Source organism: Saimiri boliviensis, chromosome 20 (genome assembly GCF_048565385.1).
Source record: "Saimiri boliviensis isolate mSaiBol1 chromosome 20, mSaiBol1.pri, whole genome shotgun sequence".
In the NCBI taxonomy this organism is placed as follows: Eukaryota; Metazoa; Chordata; class Mammalia; order Primates; family Cebidae; genus Saimiri; species Saimiri boliviensis.
In genome coordinates this window covers 40,892,677-40,917,261 of record NC_133468.1, presented here as the reverse complement: position 1 = coordinate 40,917,261, position 24,585 = coordinate 40,892,677, and the positions used below count along the sequence as shown (strand labels likewise).

The 24,585-nt window shown below is 45.3% G+C and overlaps 1 pseudogene; it reads right to left on the bottom strand.

Moving 5' to 3' along the window:
• Positions 1-3,717: 3,717 nt before the first annotated feature.
• The window catches only part of LOC104652357 (uncharacterized), a 28,915-nt pseudogene continuing 8,047 nt past the window's right edge, over positions 3,718-24,585 (bottom strand).

Sequence of the window (24,585 nt, the reverse complement as noted above, 5' to 3'; positions counted from 1 at the left end):
AGCCTGGACAACACAGCAAAACCCCATCTCTAGAAAAGTAACAAAAATTAGCCAAGTGTGGTGGTGCATGCTTGTAGTCCCAGCTACAAGGGAGGCTGAGGCAGGAAGATTTTTTGAGCCCAGGAGTTTGAGGCTGCAGTGAGCTATGATGACACCAATTTGTTCTAGAATGTGGGTGAGACAGCAAGGCCCTGTCTTGAAAGAAAGGAAGAAATGTTAAGAATCGAGGGAGTGAGGGAAGGAAGGAAGGAAGGGAGGAAGGAAGGGAGGAAGGGAGGGAGGAAGGGAAAGGAGAGTGAAAAAGAAGGAAAGGAAGGAATGCAGAGATAGGGAAGTGCATAGTCAGTAGTCAAAGGGCACACCGTATACCTGGAAAAACTAATACAGAATGACTGGCCTAGAGCCAGCCCTGGCTAAGCTATTGAAGTTCAACGGATAAAAAAGAAGTACTCCACTGGCCTTTCGGCAGGAAAACATAACACACATGTGAGAAGAACCTCCAGCCAGCCTCAGACCTTCCCATAGCCCCAGCCAGAACCAGATGACAATGGAGTCAGAACTTAAAGAACAAAAGAAAAAGAAAATGAATCCAGAATATTCTCCCAAGAAAGATGTCATCCAAGTATACGTGCATTAAACAGAAACTCTAAAAATGCACCAATTTCAAAAATATAGCAGCCGTGGGTGAAAATAGAAACTGCAGATAAAAATAGTCATGACACTTTTATCTTTTTCATAATTTTAATGAATGGTGAGTGAAAAGATATCACTTGCACATAGACATTTGTCTGAAGTTCAGAAATTCTCCCACCTTCAGTTTCTTCAGCTTCTGTTGTATCAAGCAAACGACAGTTATATTTAAACTAAACACATATAAAATATGTAGTTATTTTAAATCAATTTATCTATTCATCTACCTATTTGCACAGTAAGTTTTGAATTAATTCTCACCTTTTTTTTTTTTTTTTTTTTTTTTTAAGACAGAATCTCATGCTGTGGCCTAGGCTGGAGTGGAATGGTACAATGTCAGCTCACTGTAACCTCTGCCTCCCAGGCTCAAGCAGTTCTTGTCCCTCAGCCTCTCAAGTAGTTTTGGAATTTTTTTTTTTTTTAATTTAAAAGCACAATCAGAAGAAATTTCAGAATTTTTAGTAGAGATGGAGTTTCACCATGTTGGCCAGGCTGGTCTCAAACTCTTGACTCCAAGTGATCCGCCCACCTCAGCCTCCCAAAGTGCTGGGATTGCAGGCGTGAGATGTGACGCTGGGCCATATCACCTAATGTTGAGTTATTTCTTGGGAATTCAAATTTTCATGATTTGCTACTTTTCTGTCTCTCTCTCTTTGTAGTTTTCTATAGGACTTAGATTTTACATAGTAATTACAAATAATTTTGACAAAGGCCATCATTCTTCTAAATTTTTAAAAATTAAGCAGTGATTAACAATGAGCTATAGAAAGTAGGATTTATTCAGCACCTAATATATACTAGACATTTTGCATATAGCAGATCACCTAATTGACATATCAAGGCAGGAATTATAATCTTTATTTTCCAGGAGAAAAAACGGAGAATTATAATTATTTCTTTTTTTTTTTTTTTTTTTTTTTTTTTTTGAGACGGAGTTTCGCTCTTGTTACCCAGGCTGGAGTGCAATGGCGCGATCTCGGCTCACCGCAACCTCTACCTCCTAGGTTCAGGGAATTCTGCCTCAGCCTCCTGAGTAGCTGGGATTACAGGCACGCGCCACCATGGCCAGCTACTTTTTTGTATTTTTAGTAGAGACGGGGTTTCACCATGTTGACCCGGATGGTCATGATCTCTTGACCTCGTGATCCACCCGCCTCGACCTCCCAAAGTGCTGGGATTACAGGCGTGAGCCACCGCGCCCGGCCTATCATTATTCCTTAACTGTAGAGTTACACAGCTGCTGCCAAAACAAGTGCCCCTCCCAGCAGCCTGCCTCCCTTCTGATTTTATCAAATTCAACCCCCTACTTCTACCTCCACATCTGTGTGCAAGAATGTACACACACATACACACACACACACACACACACACTCTCTCTCTCTCTCTCTCTCTCTCTCTCTCTCCCCTGCAATATTCCATCTGCCTAGGCCAGGAGCTTGTCATGACTAACCAAATGCAATAACTATTTCCTGACCAAAGCTGTTATTCAACATCTCTATGATTTGAGAAATAGTTTCTGATTTTACACTGATGGGGGTCACACTGAGGTATCAACAGAACTAATAATTGCAAAGCATCCTAATCTATGTGAAAGGGTATGATGTTCAGATATATTCAGCCCTTTGAGATGCTCTGTTGGAAGGTGGCTGAGGTGCAAAGTACTATTGACTCATGGTCATCTTGGTCCATGGTCATTAATAACGATACTTTGTACTTCTTTCGTGTTTGTGATAAGGGTGGTTTCAAAAGCTAGAAGAAGCTTATCGATTTCTAGGTATGGAAATATGTCTCACAATGCATATGTGGGAGTGTGTGTATGCTATGTAAATATATACACACATATATTCACACGTAAATATACACACACATATCTACATATATATTTATAGTATACTAATTAAAAGGTAAGTTTTTTTTTTTTTCCCCCCGAGACAGAGTTTCGCTCTTGTTACCCAGGCTGGAGTGCAATGGCGCGATCTTGGCTCACTGCAACCTCCGCCTCCTGGGCTCAGGCAATTCTCCTGCCTCAGCCTCCTGAGTAGCTGGGATTACAGGCACGCGCCACCATGCCCAGCTAATTTTTTGTATTTTTAGTAGAGACGGGGTTTCACCTTGTTGACCAGGATGGTCTCGATCTCTCAACCTCGTGATCCACCCGCCTTGGCCTCCCAAAGTGCTGGGATTACAGGCTTGAGCCACCGCGCCCGGCTCAGAGGCTGGGTTTTTAGAGGCCAATGGGAGGCAGGTGCTGGGCATGGAGAGGCCATCTTGACAAGGATTTCAGCATTCAGAGGCCACCGGGAGGCAGTAAGTGGGCCTAGAGAGGCTGACTTGAGGAAGTTTTGTGCCTGGAGACGCCGTCCCGGGACCAAAGCTGCAGCTGGAGATGCCATTGGGAGTCCTAAGTTTTGCACAGAGATGCCCGTATGAGGCAGGACCTGGGCCTATCCAGGCTTCTGGGGGACAGGCAGCCACCTAGCCGAGGAAGGTTCCCATGAGGCAAAATCTTCATCTGGAAAGACACCTGTGAGGCCTGATCTTGGCCTAAGAGGCCATTGGGTGGCAGGAACTGGGTGTGTAGACACTGCTGAAAGGCAGGAACTTGGCTTGGTGGGGCCATGGTGAGGCAGATGCTGGATGTGAAGAGCCTGCTGTGAGGCAGAGGTTAGGCCTGCAGAGGCAGATGGGAGCTAGGAGCTGGGCCTGGAGAGGCTGCCGGCAAGCAGTAGCTTCACCTGGGGAGGCCGCAGGAGGCTTAAGCTGGGCCTCAAGAGCCCAGTGTGAGGCAATTGCTAAGCCTGGAGTTGCCAACTTGAGGAAGATTCCAGCCAGGAGAGCCTGTTCATGGGCAGGACCTGGGCCTGTCAAGGCTGCTGAAAGGCAGGAGCTTGGCCTCGCGGCGCTGTGGGGAAACAGATGCTGGGCCTGGAGAGTCTGCTGTGAGGCAGAGTTGGGGCCTGTAGAGGCCGATGGGAGGCAGGAGTTGGACCTGGAATGGCAGACTTGAGAAAGATGTCAGTCTGGAGAGGCCACCGAGACGCAGGAACTGGGCCTGAAGAGGCCGCCGAGAGGCATGGGCTGTGCCTAAAGTGGCTGACTTGAGAAAGTTTGGGGCCTGGACAGCCTGTCAGGGGACAGGAGCTGGGCCTGGAGAGGCCACCGTGAGTTGGGCCTAATGAGGTTAGTGTGAGGCAGGACCTGGGCCTGTTGAGGCTGCCAGGAGGCAGGTAAAAAAGTTGTTCAGGGAAGACCTCCGTGAGGCAAAGCTGGGCCTGGAGAGGCCACTGTCACTCAGGAGCTGGGCCTGGAGAGGCCACTGTCACTCAGGAGCTGGGCCTGGAGAGGCCACTGTCACTCAGGAGCTGGGCCTGGAGAGGCCACAGGGAGGCAAAAGCTGGGCCTGGAGAGGCCACTGTCACTCAGGAGCTGGGCCTGTCCAAGCCACCGGGAGGCTGAAAGTGGGCTTGGAGAGCTTGACTTGAGGCAGTTTCGGGCCTAAAAATGCCACCAGGAGCTAGGCAGGAGCTGAGATGAAAGAGGTTGTTGTGAGGCACATGCTGGGCCTCTAGGCACAGCTGGAAGGAAGATCCGGGGCTCGAGACGCCGACTTGTGGATACTTTGGGCCCGGAGAGGCCACCCAGAGGCAGGAGCGGGAACTACAGAGGCCACTATAAGGGAGGCAGAAGTTGGGCCTCAAGAGGCCGCTGTCAAACAGGAGCTGGGTCTTGGAAGGTGGCCGTGAAACAAAAGCCGGCCCTTGGGAGGCAGAGAGGCAGGAGCTGGGCCTCGTGAGGTTGACTTGAGAAAGTTCTGGGCCTGGAGAGAAGGCTGGGCGGCAGGAGCTGGGCCGAAAGAGGCCATTGTAATGACAAGCCTGGGCCTGTGGAGGCTGCCGTGAGGCCGCAGCCTCGACTGCAAAGACTACCATGAGGTAGGGTATGCGCCTAAATAGGCCATTGTGAGCCATGAGCTTGGCCTGTAGAGGCCGACATGGAAGAAGTTCTGGGCCTGGAGAGGCTGCCGGGAGGCAGGAGCAGAGCCAAAAGATTCAAGCACATTACCTTTAGTGGGCACTTTATTTCCATTATTACATTTAATATATAATGAAATAATTACAGAACTCACCGTAATTTAGAATTAGTACACGTGTTAAGCTTGTTTTCCTGCGACTAGATATTCCCATCTGAGTGTGATAGGAGAAAGTGACACATCATCAGTCATTATTCTCACAGGGACCATGCAACCTTCATCCCTGGCATGTGTGGTTCACAACAGGGTTCATGCTCCTAAGAGAATCTAATGCTGTTGCTGATCTGAGAGAAGGCAGAGCTCAGGCAGGAATGTGAAGCTTCCCTCACTAGACATCACTCACCTCTTGCTGTGTGGCTACTTACAGTTCCATGGCTCAGGGTTTGGGGGCCTCTGCTCAAGTACCTCCAAAAGGACCCTTCCCACACCAGTCATTATAGTGGTCAAGTGCAGCAACCACTTAGCTCCCAAAGCATGGGCCTCAGCTGGCATTTCATCACAATCAACAGTAAGTGGTAGCTTAAGTCATGATAAGGTCACTCCCCAAAATCACCAGCATCTCATTTCCCATTGGCAAGGAGCTCAGCACTGCCCCTTGGATAACCAAACCTATGCCCAATCCCATCTGCGTGGGCCTATCTCCTGGGATCCTTCCTAGCATCAACTCTGTATTAGAGCACAATCAGGAGACATAAACCACTCAAAAGTTTGAAGTGGTAAAATTTAATATAGAGAATTATTCATGATAACAGGGGACAGCATAATGAGAGACTGGCTAGCACAAAGTAAAGAGAACTCTGCAGAATACAGGACTGGCCAAGGCCAGGCATGGTGGCTCGTGCCTGAAATTCCAGCAAATTAACAGGCCAATACAGGAGGATTGCCTGAGGCCAGGAGCTAGAGACTGGCCTAGGCAACACAGCGAGACCCTGTCTCCATCCACAAAAGGAAAAACTTAGCTGGGTGTGCAGGGGTACACCTGTAGTCGCATCTACTCAGGAAGCTCAAGAGGGAGGGTAGTTTGAGCCTGGGAGGTCAAGGCTGCAGTGAGTCATGATGATGCCACTATAGTCAAGCCTGGGTGACAGAGCAAGACCCTGTCTCAAAGAACAAAATAACAAAGACAACCATTTACAGACAGAAAAATAAAGCTAATAAGCTAAGGAAAGGCATTGAAATGTGACAAATAAAGCAACATGAGGTCTTTTATCTATTTAAAATAATAAAATAATTAAAGTATAATACCATGTGCTGGGAAAGGTACAGTGAAATGGGCACTTTCTTATACTATGGGGGGTGTTTAAATTGTATATAATCCTTCCAAGGTAAAGCTCGGCAATTTTCTTAAATAACAGAGGCAGAGTCTCACCATACTGCTGGCCTCAAGCAATCCTCCTGCCTTAGCCTCCTCCCTTAGCCTTAGTGCTGGGATTATAGCTGGAAGGCACCCAAAACCTTGTCAGTATATATCAAGGGCAATGAGAATGTCCATTCACCGTGACTCAAAGTCAACTCACTTCTGGAAATACCTTGGGAGACAATTCAATCTAAACCAAAGGTCGTCTGCACAAACAGTGAACATCTGGGAGTAATTTAAGACAGGTTAAGTGAAATAAACAGTTATAAGAAATTGAACTATGGTATTTACAGGCCCCTGGTAAAAGATCAGTTAATGTTAGCTGCTAGTTTTTTGTTGTTTTGAGACAGGGTCTCACTCTGTCACCCAGGCTGGAGTGCAGAGGCCTGATTATGACTCACTGCAGTCTCAGCCTCTGTGGACTCAAGCAGCAGGGACTACAGGCACATGCCACCACACTAGGCTAACTCATGCATGTTTCAGTTAGGATAGTGACTCCCTTTGTCACTGAGGCCTGTCTCAGATTCTTGGCCTCAGGCCATCCTCCTGCCTCAGCCACCCAAAGTGTTGTGACTACCGGTGTGAGCCACCACACCTGGCCAGCTGCTTTTTTTTATTATTATTCCACTCAATTAAAAATTATTTGGCCTTAAAACTATCATTTTGAAGGCTATGGAACAATATGTGTCCTACAGCATACTTGTAAAAACATCTACAGTCAGCCCTCAGTATAAAGAGAGGATTACTTCCAGCTCCCCATCTCTGCATATACCAAAATTCATGCATACTCACATTTCACAGTCAGCCTTCTGGAACTCACATATAGGAAAAGTCGAAATATTGGTTGGTATAATGGCAAACACCTACAGTCTCAGCCATTTGGGAAGCTGAGATGGGAGGATCACTTGAACCTAGGAGGTCACGGCTGCATTCAGCTGTGATAGCACGACTGCACTCTAGCATGGACAATAGAGCAAGACCCTGTCTCAGGGGAAAAAAAAAAAAAGAAAACAATAGGTTAGAAATTGTAATGAGGCCTGTTGGGGAAAATTCCATATAAGCAAAGTATAAATTAATGAAACAAATAGTGATAAATTAGTACAATTGACTTTCTGGAGTTTCTGACAATAAAGGTAAGAAAAATGCAAAACACAGAGACAGAGCATAAAAAAAGAAATTAGGGAAGCATTCTACATGTACTGTAGGATGACCCTGGCCATGTCTGTGTAGCAGCAGTGTGTCACGATGTGACATACTTGGAGAGAAGTTATCGATGAGTAAGTTGATAAAAATGATCAGAGGAGGCCGGGTGCGGTGGCTCAAGCCTGTAATCCCAGCACTTTGGGAGGCCGAGGCGGGTGGATCACGAGGTCAAGAGATCGAGACCATCCTGGTCAACATGGTGAAACCCCGTCTCTACTAAAAATACAAAAACATTAGCTGGGCATGGTGGCACGTGCCTGTAATCCCAGCTACTCAGGAGGCTGAGGCAGGAGAATTGCCTGAACCCAGGAGGCGGAGGTTGCAGTGAGCCGAGATCGTGCCATTGCACTCCAGCCTGGGTAACAAGAGCGAAACTCGGTCTCAAAAAAAGAAACAAAAAAAACAAAAAAAAGAATTTATTCTTCTGTTTTTTACTTTTATCTTCCTGCCGTCATCCAACAGCCTTACTTTAGAAATGTTTATTTTTTTTAGAAAATTGAACAAGTGTTCGTTGTGGTGGATCATACCTCTAGGATGGGAGGTGGGGGTAGAAGGGTCACTTGAGGCCAGGAGTTTGACACCAGCCTGACCAACAAAGTGAGACCCCATGTCTATAAACAAATTTAAAAATTAACCAGGTATTATCATGTATACCTACAGTCCCAGCTACTCAGGAGACTGAGGCAGGAGAATCCTCAGCCCAGGGTTTCAAGCCTGCAGTGAGCTGTGATTGCACCACTGTTCTCCAGCCAAGGTGACAGAGCGAGACCCCATCTCCTAAAACAAAAAAGAAAGAAAGAAAATAGATCAAGTAACAAGTTATATGGGGGCTTACTCTGAATATTTCTAAACGTGAAATTCTAAAGCTTTTGGGGTCTAGCATCCCTTTACATTTTTTAACTTTATATAAGATCTCTAAGACATTTTCTTTTTTATAAATAAAGTTAAAAAATAAGAAAAAAATTTAAAAATATTTTATTCATTACATATTAATAAAACCGTTAAATGTTGATATAATACAAAATTTTAAAAATATTTATTATACATTACATATTAACTACATATAATTATACATTACATATTATGTATTATGTACATATACATTATGTATATGTACAAATACGTATATATTATGTATTATATATTACATATTAATTACATATACATTACATATTCATAACAAAATTAGCTGGGCGAGGTGGCTCATGCCTATAATCCTAGGACTTTGGGAGGCCGAGGTGGGTGGATCACCTGAGGTCAGGAGACCGAGACTAGCCCTCCAACATGGTGAAAACCTGTCTCTACTAAAAATATAAAATTAGCCAGGGGTGGTAGCAGGCACCTGTAATCGCAGCTACTTGGGAGGCTGAGGCAGAAGAATTGCTTAAACCTGGGAGGCGGAGGTTGCAGTGAGCCGAGATAATGCCATTGCACTCCAGCCTGGGTAACAAGAGTGAAACCCCATCTTAAATAATAATAATAATAAATCCATTACATCTTGATATAAGTAATACTTTTTTTTTTTTTTTGAGACAGAGTCTCACTCTTTCACAGAGGCTAGAGTGAAGCAATGCAATCTCAGCTCAGTGCGAACTCTGCCCCCTGGGTTCAGAGGATTCTCCGGCCTCAGACTCTGAAGTAGCTTGGATTACAGGCACCCACCACCATGCCCAGCTAATTTTTGTGTATTTTTAGTAGAGATGGGGTTTTGCATGTTGGCAAAGCTGCTCTCTAACCCCTGACCTCAGGTAATCCACCCACCTTGTTCTCTCAGTGTTGGGATTGCAGGCATAAGCCACCGTGCCCAGCCCAATAAATATATTTTTTGTAACACTGATTCGTCAGGCAACAACACTGGGCAGGGTCTCCTCATTCTGAGTGATAAAAACCCCACTGCACAGCTCCGGGGTTGCAAGGGCTGCAGAGCCAAAAGGCTCTGACTTGATATTTCATTATTTCATTATTTGTATTGTGAGACAAGGTCCTGCTGTCACCCAGGCAGGAGTGCAGTTGTGCACTTATAGCTCACTGCAGCCTCAACCTCATGGGCTCAAGCCATCTTCCTGCCTCAGCTCCCCAGTGCCGGTACTACGGTTGAGTGCCACCATACCTGGCTACTTTTTTTTTTTTTTTGAGACGGAGTTTCACTCTTGTTACCCAGGCTGGAGTGCAATGGTGCGATCTCAGCTCACCACAACCTCCGCCTCCTGGGTTCAGGCAATTCTCCTGCCTCAACCTCCTGAGTAGCTGGGACTACAAGTATACATCACTATGCCTAGCTATTTTCTTTTGTTAAATTTTGAAAAATATTTTGTAGAGGGGAAATCTATTCCTGTGTTGCCCAGGCTGTTCTTGAACTCCTGCCCTTAAAAGATACTCCTATCTCTGCTTCCCAAACAGCTGCTTCCCAAACAGGCATGAGCCACTGCACTGAGCCTGAAGAAATTTCTTTAATCTAACATCCCATACTTTGTAAGATTGGGAAAGGCAGTAGTGTTTTTAAAAATTACGTAATAGGCCGGGCGCGGTGGCTCATGCCTGTAATCCCAGCACTTTGGGAGGCCGAGGCGAGTGGATCACGAGGTCAAGAGATCAAGACCATCCTGGTCAACATGGTGAAACCCCGTCTCTACTAAAAAAAAGAAATAAAATACAAAAAAATTATCTGGGCACGGTGGCGCGTGCCTGTAATCCCAGCTACTGAGGAGGCTGAGGCAGGAGAATTGCCTGAGCCCGGGAGGCGGAGATTGCGGTGAGCCGAGATTGCGCCATTGCACTCCAGCCTGGGTAACAAGAGCAAAACTCTGTCTCAAAAAAAAAAAATTACCTGATAATTCAATAAAAATGAAACCCAACTTTGACTCCTGCCTTCTCTCACACCCCACATCCAGTCTGTCAGGAAATCCTGTTGACTATGTTCACCGTGTACTCAAGATCCCCACCCAGCAGCTCCCTGGCCTCCTCCCCTACTTCTCTCCTCTGACCATCTCTCACCCTGCCATCATGATCCTGGTCAGGACCACTATCATCTCCCACCTGGGTGTTGCCACAGCTTGGCCCCCATGCTTCTCCCCAAATCTTCCTACAGTCTTTCTCAACTCAGCAGCCAGAGAATGCTTTTAAATTGAGAAGCAGATTATGTCGCCTCTCTGCTCAGAACCCTCTTGCAGTTCCCATCTCAGAGTAAAAGCCAACACCGCAGCATTAACCTCCCAGGGCTTACAGGATCTGTACTGATCTCCGCCTAGCAACTCCCTGGCCTCCTCTCCAAAGTCTCTCCCTCTTTCCTGCTCCACTGGCCTCCTTCCAGAGCCTCAGACACACCTGACACTTTATTCTGTTGTTTCTGCCCACAGTGCTCTTCCCTCAGCACCTTGGCCAGCTCCTTCCCCTCCTTCAAGTCTTTGCTCAGTTTTCACTTAGGAGGCCACCCCTGACCATTCTATTTAACACTGCCACCTGTCTCCATTACCACCATTTCACTTCTTTCTTTCTCTCCTTTTTTTTTCTTTTGTTTTGGACAGAAGATCTCACTCTGTCACCAAGGCTGGAGTGGAGTGGTGCAATCACAGCTCACTGCAACCTCAAATTCCCAGGCTCAAGCAATCCTCCCACCTCAGCCTCTCTATTAGCTGAAACCTTAGGTGCATGCCATCATGCTTGGCTTATTTTTTACTTTTTAATTTAATTTAATTTCAAAATGGAGTTTCACTCTTCTTGCCCAGGCTGGAGTGCAATCGTGCAATCCCAGGTCACTGCAACCTCCACGTCATGGGTTCAAGTAATTCTCCTGCCTCAGCCTCCTAAGTAGCAGGGATTACAGGTGTGTGTCCCCATACCTGGCTAATATTTGTATTTTTTATAGAGACAGGGTTTCCCCACGTTGTCCAGGCTGATCTCAAACTCCTGAGTTTAAGCGATCCTCCCACCTTGACCTCCCAAAGCGCTGGGATCACAGGCGTGAGCCACTGCACCCAGCATGCACATCTCCTTCACTGGTTGTTTCTGAGATGTGTCCTTTACAGTGAACCAGGAATAGGAAATGAACTGACCAGATGTGGTGGCTCATATCTGTAATCCCAGCACTTTAAGTGACTGAGGTGGGAGAATTGCTTGGACCCAGGAATTTGTGGCCAGCCTGAGCAACAAAACAAGACCCTGTCTCAACCAAAAATAAAATAAATTAACCACATGTGGTGGTACAGGCGTGTGGTCTCAGTTACTAGGGAGGCTGAGGTGGGAGGACCACTTAAACCCAGGCAGTAGAGGCTGCAGTGAGCTATGACTACATACTGCGCACCAGCCTGGGCAACAAAAAGAGACCCTGTCTCTCAGAAAACAAGAAAACAGCTGTTTTTCTGAGTTCTGTAAGCTGTTCCAGGAAATGACTAAATCCACGAGGGGGGTCATGGAAACCCCTGATTTGTAACAGGTTGGTCAAAAGTTCAGGTGACAACCTAGTACTTGCCACTGGCATGTGAGGTGAGGGCAGTCTCATGGGACTGAGCCCCTAAACTGCAGGGTCTGCACCAGCTCCAGGTAGTGTCAGAACAATATTGTGGGATACCAAGTTAATATCCAGAGCACTCAAGAATTTGGTGTAGAAACTCCACACACACATTCAGTCAGAAATGTGTGACTAGAGAGAAACACAGGCTTTTTCTTTCACCTACCTGCTTAACTGCACAGGAGAAGCAATACGTGGTGCTCATGAACAGAGCAAGCATTAAAGTCACACCAGGCCCTACATCTGACTCAGTCTTAATATCCATGTGAGCTTGGTGAAAGCACTCATTATCCCCAAGTCTTTATCACTTCATTCAGAAAATGGGGCTAACTGTGGCACCTGCCTGTGATTTTGGGAGAATTCATGACATAATATGCTTGATGTTATTGCGATCATCACAGCTATTCCAAACTATTTGACATGGACAGTGATGGATGATGACATCACAAGATTAGAAATTGTAATGAGGTCTCAGACAAAATTCCATACAAGCAAATTACTGTCTCTCCAAAGTATTCCTGCCACACTTAATTCACCATTCCCTGAACAAAATGTGCCGTCTTAATTGTCCAGGCCTTCACAGAGCTGCTTTCCCTGCTGGGACCACTCCATCCCACCTCAGCCACTCCCCATGCCTCCACCTCGCCTTCCCTACCCACTCTCATACAGCTCTTCCTCATCCTCCAGAACCCGGCTGCAGCATCACCTCATCTGGAAGCTGCTCTCACCCTCCAGAAGTGCTTCCCATTGCACTTGACGCATGCACTATTATTTGATCACTTCTGAGTTATCGTCCAAGTCTTTTGTACCTGAATAACATGCTGCCCAGTCAGTCTCTTCCTGGACTCTGAAGTCTTTCATGGTAGATCCAGCTGGAAGTGACAAAAAGACATTCTTGAAAAAATAAAAGAAGGAATGACATGGACATCAATACTTAGAAGTTTTAAATGGTATGTGGAAAGCAAGCAAAACTCAAGAGCTTCTAGGAAAAACACAGGAGGGAAGGCATTACTGGGAAATATGCTAAAGAGTTAATGTTTATTTTATTTTACGTTTTTCAGAAAGAATCTTGCTCTATTGCCTTGGCTGGACTGCAGTGGTACCCTCACAGCTCACTGCAGCCTCAACCTCCAGAGCTTCAGCAATCTTCCAACCTAATTTTTATCTTATTTAAGAAACACAGTCTTACTGTTACCAAAGCTGGAGTGCAGTGGTGTGATCATAGCTTACTGCAGCCTCAGCCTCCTAGGCTCAAGTGATCCTCCAGTCACATCTCCCCAGTAGCTGGAACCACAGGTGTGCACTGCAATGTGCAGCTCATTTTACTTTTAAATTTTAGCAGACACAAAGTGCCGCTATGTTGACCAGGCTGGTGGTGATCCCCTACCCTCAAGCAGTTCTCCCACTCAGCCTTCCAAAGTGCTGGGATTACAGGTATGAGCTGCCACACCTGGCTCAGGGGGTTAATTTTTTTTTTTTTTTGAGACGGAGTTTCGCTCTTGTTACCCAGGCTGGAGTGCAATGGCGTGATCTTGGCTCACCGCAACCTCTGCCGCCCGGGTTCAGGCAATTCTCCTGCCTCAGCTTCCTGAGTAGCTGGGATTACAGGCACGCGCCACCATGCCCAGATAATTTTTTGTATTTTTAGGAGAGACAGGGTTTCACCATGTTGACCTGGATGGTCTCGATCTCTTTTTTTTTTTTTTTGAGACAGAGTTTCGCTCTTGTTACCCAGGCTGGAGTGCAATGGCGCGATCTCGGCTCACCGCAACCTCCGCCTCCTGGGTTCAGGCAATTCTCCTGCCTCAGCCTCCTGAGTGGCTGGGATTACAGGCACACGCCACCATGCCCAGCTAATTTTTTGTATTTTTAGTAGAGACAGGGTTTCACTATGTTGACCAGGATGGTCTCGATCTCTTGACCTCGTGATCCACCCGCCTCGGCCTCCCAAAGTGCTGGGATTACAGGCTTGAGCCACCGCGCCCGGCCTGGTCTCGATCTCTTGACCTCGTGATCCACCTGCCTCAGCCTCCCAAAGTACTGGGATTACAGGCTTGAGCCACTGTGCCCGGCCCAGGGGGTTAATTTTTAATGATATAAAGAGCTCAAAGCAAATATTAGAAGGAGCCTAAATGCCTACAGCAGCTGACTGGTAAATTATAATACATCCCATATAATAAAACATTATGCAACCGTGAAAAGGATTAAGATAGATCAATAGGTATTGGCACAGATGTCCATGAAATATGAAAATGACAAGTGATATCCAATTAGCCTGTATGTATCTTGAAGAATATGGCCAATTATTTCCTGAGATAAGATGGGTCTACAGAGTGAAGGAAGTTTTTCACGTCTTTATTTAACAGTATTTACTATTTTTATAATTTAATACAAGATTAAATAAATAGATCATTAAATTAGCAAAAGACACATTAACTCTATAAACAGAAAAGATATGGACAGCCCAGCCATGGTGGGTCATGCTTATAATACCAGCAGTTTGGGAGGGGGCAGTGGGAGGATCACTTGAGGCCAGGAATTCCAGACCAGCCTGGGAAACATAGCAAGACCTCATCTTTACTGAAAAAAAAAAAAAAAAAAAAAAAAAAAAAAATTAGCCAGGCATGGTGGCATGTGCCTATAGTCCCAGTTACTGAGGTGGAAGGATCACCTAAACCCAGGAGGTCAAGGCTGCAGTGATTTGAGAGTGTACCACTGTACTCAAGCCTGGGCTACAAAGCAAAACAGGGTCTCAAAAAAAAAAAGCGGGGGGGGGGGGGTGCAATAAAGAAATAAAGCTAGCTGGGCACAGTAGCTCACACCTGTAATCCTAGCACTTTGAGAGGCTGAGTCAGGTGGATCCCTTGAGGTTGGGAGTTCGAGACAAGCCTGACCAACATGGAGAAACCCTATTTCTAGTAAAAATACGAAATTAGCCAAATTAGCCAGGTATGGTGGTGCTGGAGAAGATCAGTGCCTATGTAGATTTGCACACCACAATCAGAAAGAAAAGTCTCTTTCAGTGTTCCTCTAGCACCTCTTGACCTATGATCAAAGTGCCTTCTAAACTCAATTTAAGGCACCATATATCACAAACCAGATGGCAAGAAATTAAAGAAACTTTAGTCTTTTTCATGTCATCCAATTACATCTCGCTCAGTTCACAAACATGTTTCAGCAAATGCTGGAAGAGTTTTTCTCTCTTTAGGAGTCCTCTCTCACTTTACCCTTCTTTTTTTTTTTTTTTTTTTTTTTTTTGAGACGGAGTTTCGCCCTTGTTACCCAGGCTGGAGTGCAATGGCGCGATCTCGGCTCACCGCAACCTCCGCCTCCTGGGCTCAGGCAATTCTCCTGCCTCAGCCTCCTGAGTAGCTGGGATTACAGGCACGCGCCACCATGCCCAGCTAATTTTTTGCACTTTTAGTAGAGACGGGGTTTCACCATGTTGACCAGGATGGTCTCGATCTCTAGACCTCGTGATCCACCCGCCTCGGCCTCCCAAAGTGCTGGGATTACAGGCTTGAGCCACCGCGCCCGGCCACTTTACCCTTCTTAACAAAAGACCTCACACACCTAGAAAGAGGATGGAGACAGGCCAGCTTCAGGACATGCTGCATGGGGAGAATCTACTGTCTCAAAAAGAGAAGACCCCTCTGACAACCCCACAACAGACCAGCTACCCACAAATGCCTGAAGTAAGGAAGTCCATGAAGAAAATGAACAGCGGGAGAGATCAAGACTTCTGACCCAAAGGGCCTGCTGCTGGTCTGACCATTCATCAAAAAATCTGACTTTAAATGGAGACACATTGGACTGTGACATGCAATAAAAGAACTCAAGCAGCAGAGGGTCTTGATTTGGGTTTCCTTTCCACCCTATACAGCTCCAGCAAATGGAGGAGTGAGTGTGCCTGTGGTGCTCCTGACACATATGGGGTAGTTCCCATTCACACGGTCAACCTTTGCAGGGTCACCGTCCATCTATGCTACCTAGAACGTCCAAATAAAAGCTCCTGTCTAGAGACTGGAGAGAAAATTGTCAACCCTGAAAGCTCATGAAGTGATCCAGCCAGGGGAGAACACATGTAGGAAAGACTACAGAAGCTGATGCCAGAAGCCTAATTTCAGGTTGACCCCTACAGCTTTACAATTGTGAATAATCAACTTACTTTCTCTAGCCTTGGTTATTCTCACAACAATCATGAGAAAAGCAGACTGAATTGTATCCCAGATCAATTCCAATCTTAACATCCTGTGGCTTTATGATTAAAGAGTGATACTAATAAGGCTAAAACTGTGATTTAACCCCAATAGGAGCCTGCTGGGATTATGCTAAGCAAAACTGTTCCACACAGACAGAGCCATTCTGACCATGTTCCTCCCTACACCAGCTACTATACAGATATGCACCACTGGTATGAGAAGTCCCCTCTACAGAGGACATTGACTGATTTCAATAATAGGTTGATTTATTCATTCAATCAACAAATATTTACTGAGCACCTTCTAGGTTTTTAGGGATACAACAGAACAAAACAGACAAAATCCCTTCCCTTATGGAGTTTACATTTTAGTGAAGGACAAGGGGGAGTCAGACATCAAATAGGAAATATGAATTAAGGATATATTTTATGCAGGGCAGTGTTGGGATTCACTCAGGGTGGCTGGCAAAATATTAAGGGAAATATTAGGGAAGTTACAGATGACAATCTCAAATCTTTTGGAAAGCTGAAAAGTTTTAATGAGCCAAGCTGAATACAGCCAGTTCTTACCTTAGAACTTTAAGTCATAAGGTGAAGATTAAGATAGTAAAAGCCTCCCCAGCTAAGTCTGTTTACCCCACATTCCTGTGTCTCTACTCTGTCAAGTAAACTCTGTGCCAGATGGCCCTCTTGGGGGACGTTGAAAAAGCATTACTTGTTAATGGTGTTTATTCTGGGCCCCAGAACCACAAATTTTTATCATTCATAAAATCACTCTTTTAACCATGTTAATTATCCACAAGCATGTTGACTTAAAACCTCTGTTATTACCTCTATACTGAATAAATGCGAGAAGGAACAAGGAGTTTTAGTCAATTAGCTGCAATCACCCTCTAAAAGCAGCTGAGGACCCCCAGCCCAAATCTTACACTGTATTCTGTATGTAACAGCGTATTTCATTCATCCAATGCTGAGTCAAGATCTGCAGGACAGACTTCCACAACTAGTGATCAGTGTCACGGAGCAGCTTGGAGGCCCTTGATAAAATGACTTTTGAAACACAATCCAAAGCAGAGAGTGAGCCATACAGACACTAGGGAAGAATGTCCCAGGCAGAGGGAACAGCAAGGCTCACAGACAGGACAGGGTCAAGCCTGCCTGGCATGCTAAAGGAAACACCATGAGCTCAGTGTTTATAAAGAGGAGTAAGAACAGAAGAGCAGCAGGAAGCACAGTGAGACAGGTTGCAGGGGGCCAGATCATGCAGAAAACAAAGACACTGAAGAGTCTGAACAGAGGGGTAAACATGATCTTAATTCCACTGTAAAAGAACTGTTCCAGCTGTTGTATTGAGAGTAGACTGGCCAGGCGCAGTGGCTCACTCCTATAATCCCAACACTTTGGGAGGCCAAGGCAGGCACATCACTTAAGGACAGGAGTTCAAGACCAGCCTGGCCACTATGGTGAAACCCTGTTTCTAATAAAAAAACACCAAAAATTAGCAGGGCATGGTGGCTAATGCCTGTAATCCCAGCTACTAGGGAGGCTGAGGCAGGAGAATCTCTTGAACCCGGGAGATGGAAGTTGCAGTGAGCCTAGATTGCAGCATTGCGCTCCAGCCTTGGCGACAGAGCAAGACTCCATCTTAAAAAAAAAAAAAAAAAAAAAGAGAGAGAGAAAGAGAGTAGACTGAAGGAGGTAAGCATGACGGAGATAATCGAGGTGAGGGATGATGGCAGGTGAGTCCAGGGTGGCAGCAGTAACGCATGAAGAGGGACAGAGTCTGGGATATATTCTGCAGTTGAATCGACAGGACACTGGAGGACAGGATCATCTTGGAAAATCTTGGGACTACCGTAGAATCAAATGAAGCTAAATGGCACTAAATTCCAACATCCACTGTGAAATCATGGGAACAGGGGTTTGTTCATCTCAGCCACCTAGTGTCTCGTCCAATACTCGGCACATAATGGGGATTTAAAAAGTCTTCAATTCTTGAATGAATAAGTGTGGAACTGAATATATTACAAAGCCAAAAGACCTGCAGTTTGATAGGTCATTAAGAGGTCAAAAAGCATCTGGTACTAGATACATTTTACTAACAGTGGGTCCCCAACCTTGGAGTGAATCTATTTCTTTTTTTTCTTTTTAGAGACAGAGCTTCTCTCTGTCACCCAGGCTGGCAGTGGCTCAATGTCAGCTCACTGCAACCTCTGCCTCCCAGGCTCAAGCCAATTATCATGCCTCAGCCTCCCAAGTAGCTGGGACTACAGACACTCACCACCAAGCCCGGCTAATTTTTTTTTTTTTGTATTTTAGTAGAGATGGGGTTTCACCATGTTGCCAAGGGTGGTCTCAAACTCCTAAGCTCAGACAATCCACCCACCTTGGCCTCCCAAAGTGCTAGGATTGCAGGCATGAGCCACAACGCTCAGCCTGAATCTATTTCTTTTTATTTAAAAAATACCCTTTATAAGCTGGGCGCGGTGGCTCATGCCTGTAATCCCAGCACTTTGGGAGGTGGAGGTGGGTGGATCACGAGGTCAGGAGTTCGAGACCAGCCTGGCCAAGATGGTGAAACTCTGATCCCAACTAAAAGTACAAAAATTAGCTGGGTATGGTGGCATGTGCCTGTAATCCCAGCTACTCGGGAGGCTGAGGCAGGAGAATTGCTTGAATCCGGGAGGTGGAGGTTGCAGTGAGCCGAGATCATGCCATTGCACTCCAGCCTGGGTGCCAGAGTGAGACTCCATCTCAAAAAAAAAAAAACAAAAAAAGACACAAAAAAACTCTTTCCTTTAAAACAATTTCAAGGAGATGTTAACAAGAAAAAAAGAGAAAAAAAAATCTCTTTATTTCATAGTAGTAAGCTATGAAGCTAACAAACAACCTCACATAATATAGCTGAGAATCTGAACAACCTGGCAATTTCCCTGAGACGCTGGATGTAGACACCAAATCTCATATCATCTCAGCAACTCCCATCTAAAATACAGGGATAAATGTTACACAAGTAGTAAGTTCATGTTCTTTTTTTTTTTTTTTTTGAGACGGAGTTTCGCTCTTGTTACCCAGGCTGGAGTGCAATGGCGTGATCTTGGCTCACCGCAACCTCCGCCTCCTGGGTTCAGGCAATTCTCCTGCCTCAGCCTCCTGAGTAGCTGGAATTACAGGCACGCACCACCATGCCCAGCTGATTTTTTGTATTTTTAGTAGAGATGGGGTTTCACCATGTTGACCAGGATGGTCTCGATCTCTCGACCTCGTGATCCACCCGCCTTGGCCTCCCAAAGTGCTGGGATTACAGGCTTGAGGCACCGTGCCCGGCCTAGTTCATGTTCTTATAAATAGTAACTCATTAACTAGGCATGGTGATTAACACCTGTAATCCCAACACTTTGGGAGGCCAAGGCGGGCAAATCACCTGAGGTCAGGAGTTTGAGACCAGCCTTGGCCAACATGGTGAAACGCCGTCTCTACTAAAAACACAAAAACTAGCCAGGTATGGTGGTGGGCACCTGTAGTTCTAGCCATTTGGGAGGCTGAGGCAGGAGAATCACTTGAACTCGAGTGGTGGAGGTTGCAGTGAGCCAAGATGATACCACTGCACTCCAGCCTGGGCAACACAGTGAAATTCCGCCTCAAAAATAAAATAAAATAAATAAAAATAAAAAATAAAGACATATAGAATAGAATGTCACTTACGTGAACAGGTGTTCAGGGCTGCTGTGGAGAAGTTGTAGATGAGGAGGAAAGTTGACTTGGAGACAATGGAGGCCCACTGGAGTTACTGGACGAGGAAAGGCGGGACAGAGAAAAAAGAAAAGGGTACAGGGAGTGGAAGACTGGCCTCAGTGTGGAGGGCATCTCTGACTGCTAACAAAGGCAGTGGACAATGTTGGAGGTCTGAAAACATTGCTAAAGGTTGGTGGTTTCAGAAAATCTTCTAACGTTTTCTTTACTTTAAAAGAAAACTTAACATCTCAAGGGTTTAGTATGAGTTGTTTGTTCCCAGGGATTTCAGAGTAGTTGAACCATTCAGCCACAGAAAGTAACTCCAGTGTGAACCCCATTTGAGTACTACCGTCAGACATGAGACATCAAACTCTCCTCCTGTGAGGTCAAGCAAGTCTATTCACTTGCTGCTTGGCCTCCTCTTCTGCCCACCCTCACCTCCTTTTCTGGCATCTGCTCCTCCCATGCAGGACTTCACACCCTCCTCAGAGTGAGGTGCCACCTCCCAATCTTTGAGGCTTGATCACATCCCTGGCTCCACCACATTCTCACTTGTGACAGCTACATTTCACCAAGCTGAGGATACACTGCACCTCTGGTGAGTTTAAGCAGACAACTCTGATGGCCACAAAATTCTTTTGCCGTGTGGTCTGTGACATGAATTGTTTTGTCCAAAGACAAATGCACATCCACGGGCAGGCCAAGCAAGGTTATGCTAGAAGGAGGAACCACCAAGCACCTTTAATTCCTTCCAAGATCTTTTATGAATGGGACAAAATCAAGTGCTGTTAGTGATGGCAAAAGGGGGGATTCTCCTTCTGGTGACAGCTGCTGCACTCTGGTGATGATGGCAGGCCTGGCTGCTCCAGCACCCAATTCTTGCAGTGTCTTCTATGGCACTGACATATTCTTTATATAACATAGGCTTCACATTCTCAGTTTCTGCAATCACTGTCACAACTGCCCATAAAAAAAGTGGTGACTGCACTCATCACAACCTTGAATTTGAGCTTTGTCATTAGAAATGAAGGTTTCTACAGGTTTCATCATGTTCAAACTCATCCACACTGAAGCTCTACCTCCAGGAATATTTTTCTTTCTCTATGACTTACCTTAGCAAAAAACGTGTAACTTTCAATCTTCAATTCTTCACCAATACCTTGATTCTTTGGCTAAATCAAAAGCATGATGAGGGCTGGGTGCCGTGGCTCACACCTGTAATCCCAGTACTTCAGAAAGAAGGCCAAGGCATGCAAATCACAAAGTCAGGAGTTTGAGACCAGCCTGGCCAACATAATGAAACCTTGTCTGTTCTAAAAATACAAAAATTAGCCAGGCGTGGTGTGTGCCTGTAATCCTAGCTACTCGGGAGGCTGAGGCAGGAGAACTGCTTCAACCCAGAAGGCAAAGGTTGCGGTAAGCCAAAATCATGCTACTGCATTCCAGCCTGGGTGACAAAGCAAGACTCCAACTCAAAAAAAAAAAAAAAAAAAAAAGAGCATACTGAGGAGATCACCTCATAAATTAAATACTGAGTTTTATCTTCTCCACTGCAGGACTACTGGGCAAGGATATTTTTCTTACCCTACTACAGAATATCTCAACCACTTTCCAAGCCATAATGTATAAAAAATCTATTTGGCACGCTGACTGACCTTCACTAATTGCCCCAAGGTACTGTGAGAGCTGAAGGAGCAGTACTTTAGGATACACCCATTAACCCAACTTGAGAACATTTATTCACCTTAGTAGTCATGAAAATGATTAACTGCACCAATTTGTAAACATCTAATACACACACAAAATTCATACCTGATTCCCAACATTTTTTCAAAATGTAAAAGTTTACATTAAATGGCCATTTTATTGGTTCTTGGCTACGTAAGTTCCTAAAGTGGCAGATGGTCTACAAATTGTGGTCACTTACTCGGATAATGCACAATGGCAAACAAAAAGATGGGAATGAAAGAAAGGTATGTTTAGAGCTCTAAGAAAATAGGCCCAGCATGGTGGCTCACACCTGTAATCCCAGCACTTTGGGAGGCTAAGGCAGAAGGATCACCTGAGCCCAGGACTTTGAGACCAGCCTGGCCAATATGGGGAAACCTTGTCTCTACACAAAATATAAAACTTAGCCAGGCATGGTGTCCCACGCCTGTAATCCTTGCTACTCAGAAGCCTGAGGCTGAAGCAGGAGAACTGCTTGAACCTCGTTGCAGTGAGCCAAGATCACACCACTGCACTCCAGCCTGGGTGACAGAGTCAGCCTCTGTATCAAAAAAAGGAAGAAAGAAAAATAAAAGCTTGAGTTATGCCTACACTGCATCTGTCCATATTGATATATCAAGGAGTACCTGTATTGAGCTTCTGCAAAAGATTTTTTGGGAAGGTGAAGGAAGGAGTAGTTCTATCATTTTAAAATACTATTTTTTAAAAACTTAAAGATTAATCTGTGCTTTTAAAAAGGATTTACAACTATTTTACCTGTTGTATTTGTTCTTGGCCGAGTAACTTCAGTTGCATTATAAGAAGTTCTGATCTGTAAAAACATAGCTGATATTAGTATTATAATAAAGCATTTAGAAGAAATGTACAGGCCTTTCTCCTTTCTCACACAACTATGCGCTGCTAATTATTATTATTATTATTATTATTTTTTTTTTGAGACAGAGTCTCGCTCTTGTTACCCAGGCTGGAGTGCAATGGCACGATCTCAGCTCACCGCAACCTCCGCCTCCTGGGTTCAGGCAATTCTCCTGCCTCAGCCTCCTGAGTAGCTGGGATTACAGGCACACGCCACCACGCCCAGCTAATTTTTTGTATTTTTAGTAGAGCCGGGGTTTCACCATGTTGACAAGGATGGTCTCGATCTCTTGACCTCGTGATCCACCCGCCTCGGCCTCCCAAAGTGCTGGGATTACAGTCTTGAGCCACCGCGCCTGGCCAATTATTATTATTATTTGAGATGGACTCTCATTCTGTCTCTCAGGCTGGAGTGCAGTGGCATGATCTCAACTCACTGCAACCTCTGCCTCCCAGGTTCAAGCAATTCTCATGCCTCAGCTTCCTGAATAGCTGGGACCACAAGTGCATGCCACCACACTAGGCTAATTTTTGTATTTTTAGTAGATGCGGGGTTTTGCCAGTTGGCCAGGCTGGTCTCAAACTCCTGACCTCAGGTGATCCACCCGCCTCAGCCTCCCAAATTGCTGGGATTATAAGCATGAGCCACTGTGCCCAGCCAATTTTTAGACATTCTGCCTACATTTTACAGTGAAAAAAAAAAAATCATTTTGGTGACTTTAATTTCTAAAATAGCAATTTTCAGACATTCAGGTGAGACCACCTGTATGTCTCCAAAGTCATCCTTTTTATAAGATAAATATGAAAAAGTCACTTTTCCCCCAAACCAGCTCAATTCTATTTTTGAATCTTAAATGAACTGTCCCACAGCACAGCAAGAAGCAACTTGCTGTATCATCTTAAACCTTTCCTCTTCATTATAACTCAGCCCCAATGAGTAGCTGAGATTACAGGTGTCTGCCACCATGCCTGGCTAATTTTGGTATTTTTTTAGTAGAGACAGGGCTTAACCATGTTGGCCAGGTTGATCACAAACTCCTGACCTCACGGGATCCACCCACCTGAGCCTCCCAAAGTGCTAGGATTACAGGCATGAGCCACTGCACCCAGCCATAAATACTATCTGGAAGCAGCCTTTTGCTACTATCTGCTCATGACTGTAATAACCCTCCTCCATTGGCTGCTGCACACTAGCGCATTTCAGGCTACACTTTCAGCTGCACTGCAACCACGGGACCTTGTGAGCATGCTATTTCAAAAAGAAACAACTTTCCACAAAGAATTCACAGAATAAGAAATAAAAATAGTAAGCAGAGGCTGATTTAGATTAAAAGAGGCATAACGATCAAAGTTAGTACATGAAGACTGTCTGGATAGAGATTTAAAGCAAATTTTTTTCAGATAACGAGAAATGAGATGTTGTTCAGGTAAGAGTGAGGAAACTTGACTAAGGGCTACATATGAGCTGACACCAAAAAAATCATTGTTAATTTTGTCAGATGTGATGAGATAATGGCTGGGTAAGAAAATGTTAAGCCGGGCGCGGTGGCTCAAGCCTGTAATCCCAGCACTTTGGGAGGCCGAGGCGGGTGGATCACGAGGTCGAGAGATCGAGACCATCCTGGTCAACATGGTGAAACCCCGTCTCTACTAAAAATACAAAAAATTAGCTGGGCACGGTGGCACATGCCTGTAATCCCAGCTACTCAGGAGGCTGAGGCAGGAGAATTGCCTGAACCCAGGAGGCGGAGGTTGCGGTGAGCCGAGATCGTGCCATTGCACTCCAGCCTGGGTAACAAGAGCGAAACTCTGTCTCAAAAAAAAAAAAAAAAAAAGAAAGAAAATGTTAATACCATTTGGGGATGCATGCTGAACAGATAAACTGACAAGATGACTACATATGCTTTACAATATTCCTGCCAAGGGAGGCAAAGGAATAGAAGAACAAAATGTGGGACAATCTTAATGATCACAGAAACTGAGGAATGGGTATTTCAGTGTTCATTGTACTATTTTCTCTACTTTTGAATAGGTATAAAAACGGTAACTTAAAAATGTTAAAAACAAACAAACAAAAAATACCAGGAGCAGTAGCTCACATCTGTAATCCCAGCACTCTGAGAGGCTGAGGCAGGTGGATCACTTGGGTCAGGTGGTCAAGACCAGCCAGGCCAACATGGTGAAGCCCTGTCTCTACCAAACACACACACACACACACACACACACACACACAAAATTAGCCAGATGTGTTGCCAGGCACCTGTAGTCCCAGCTACTCA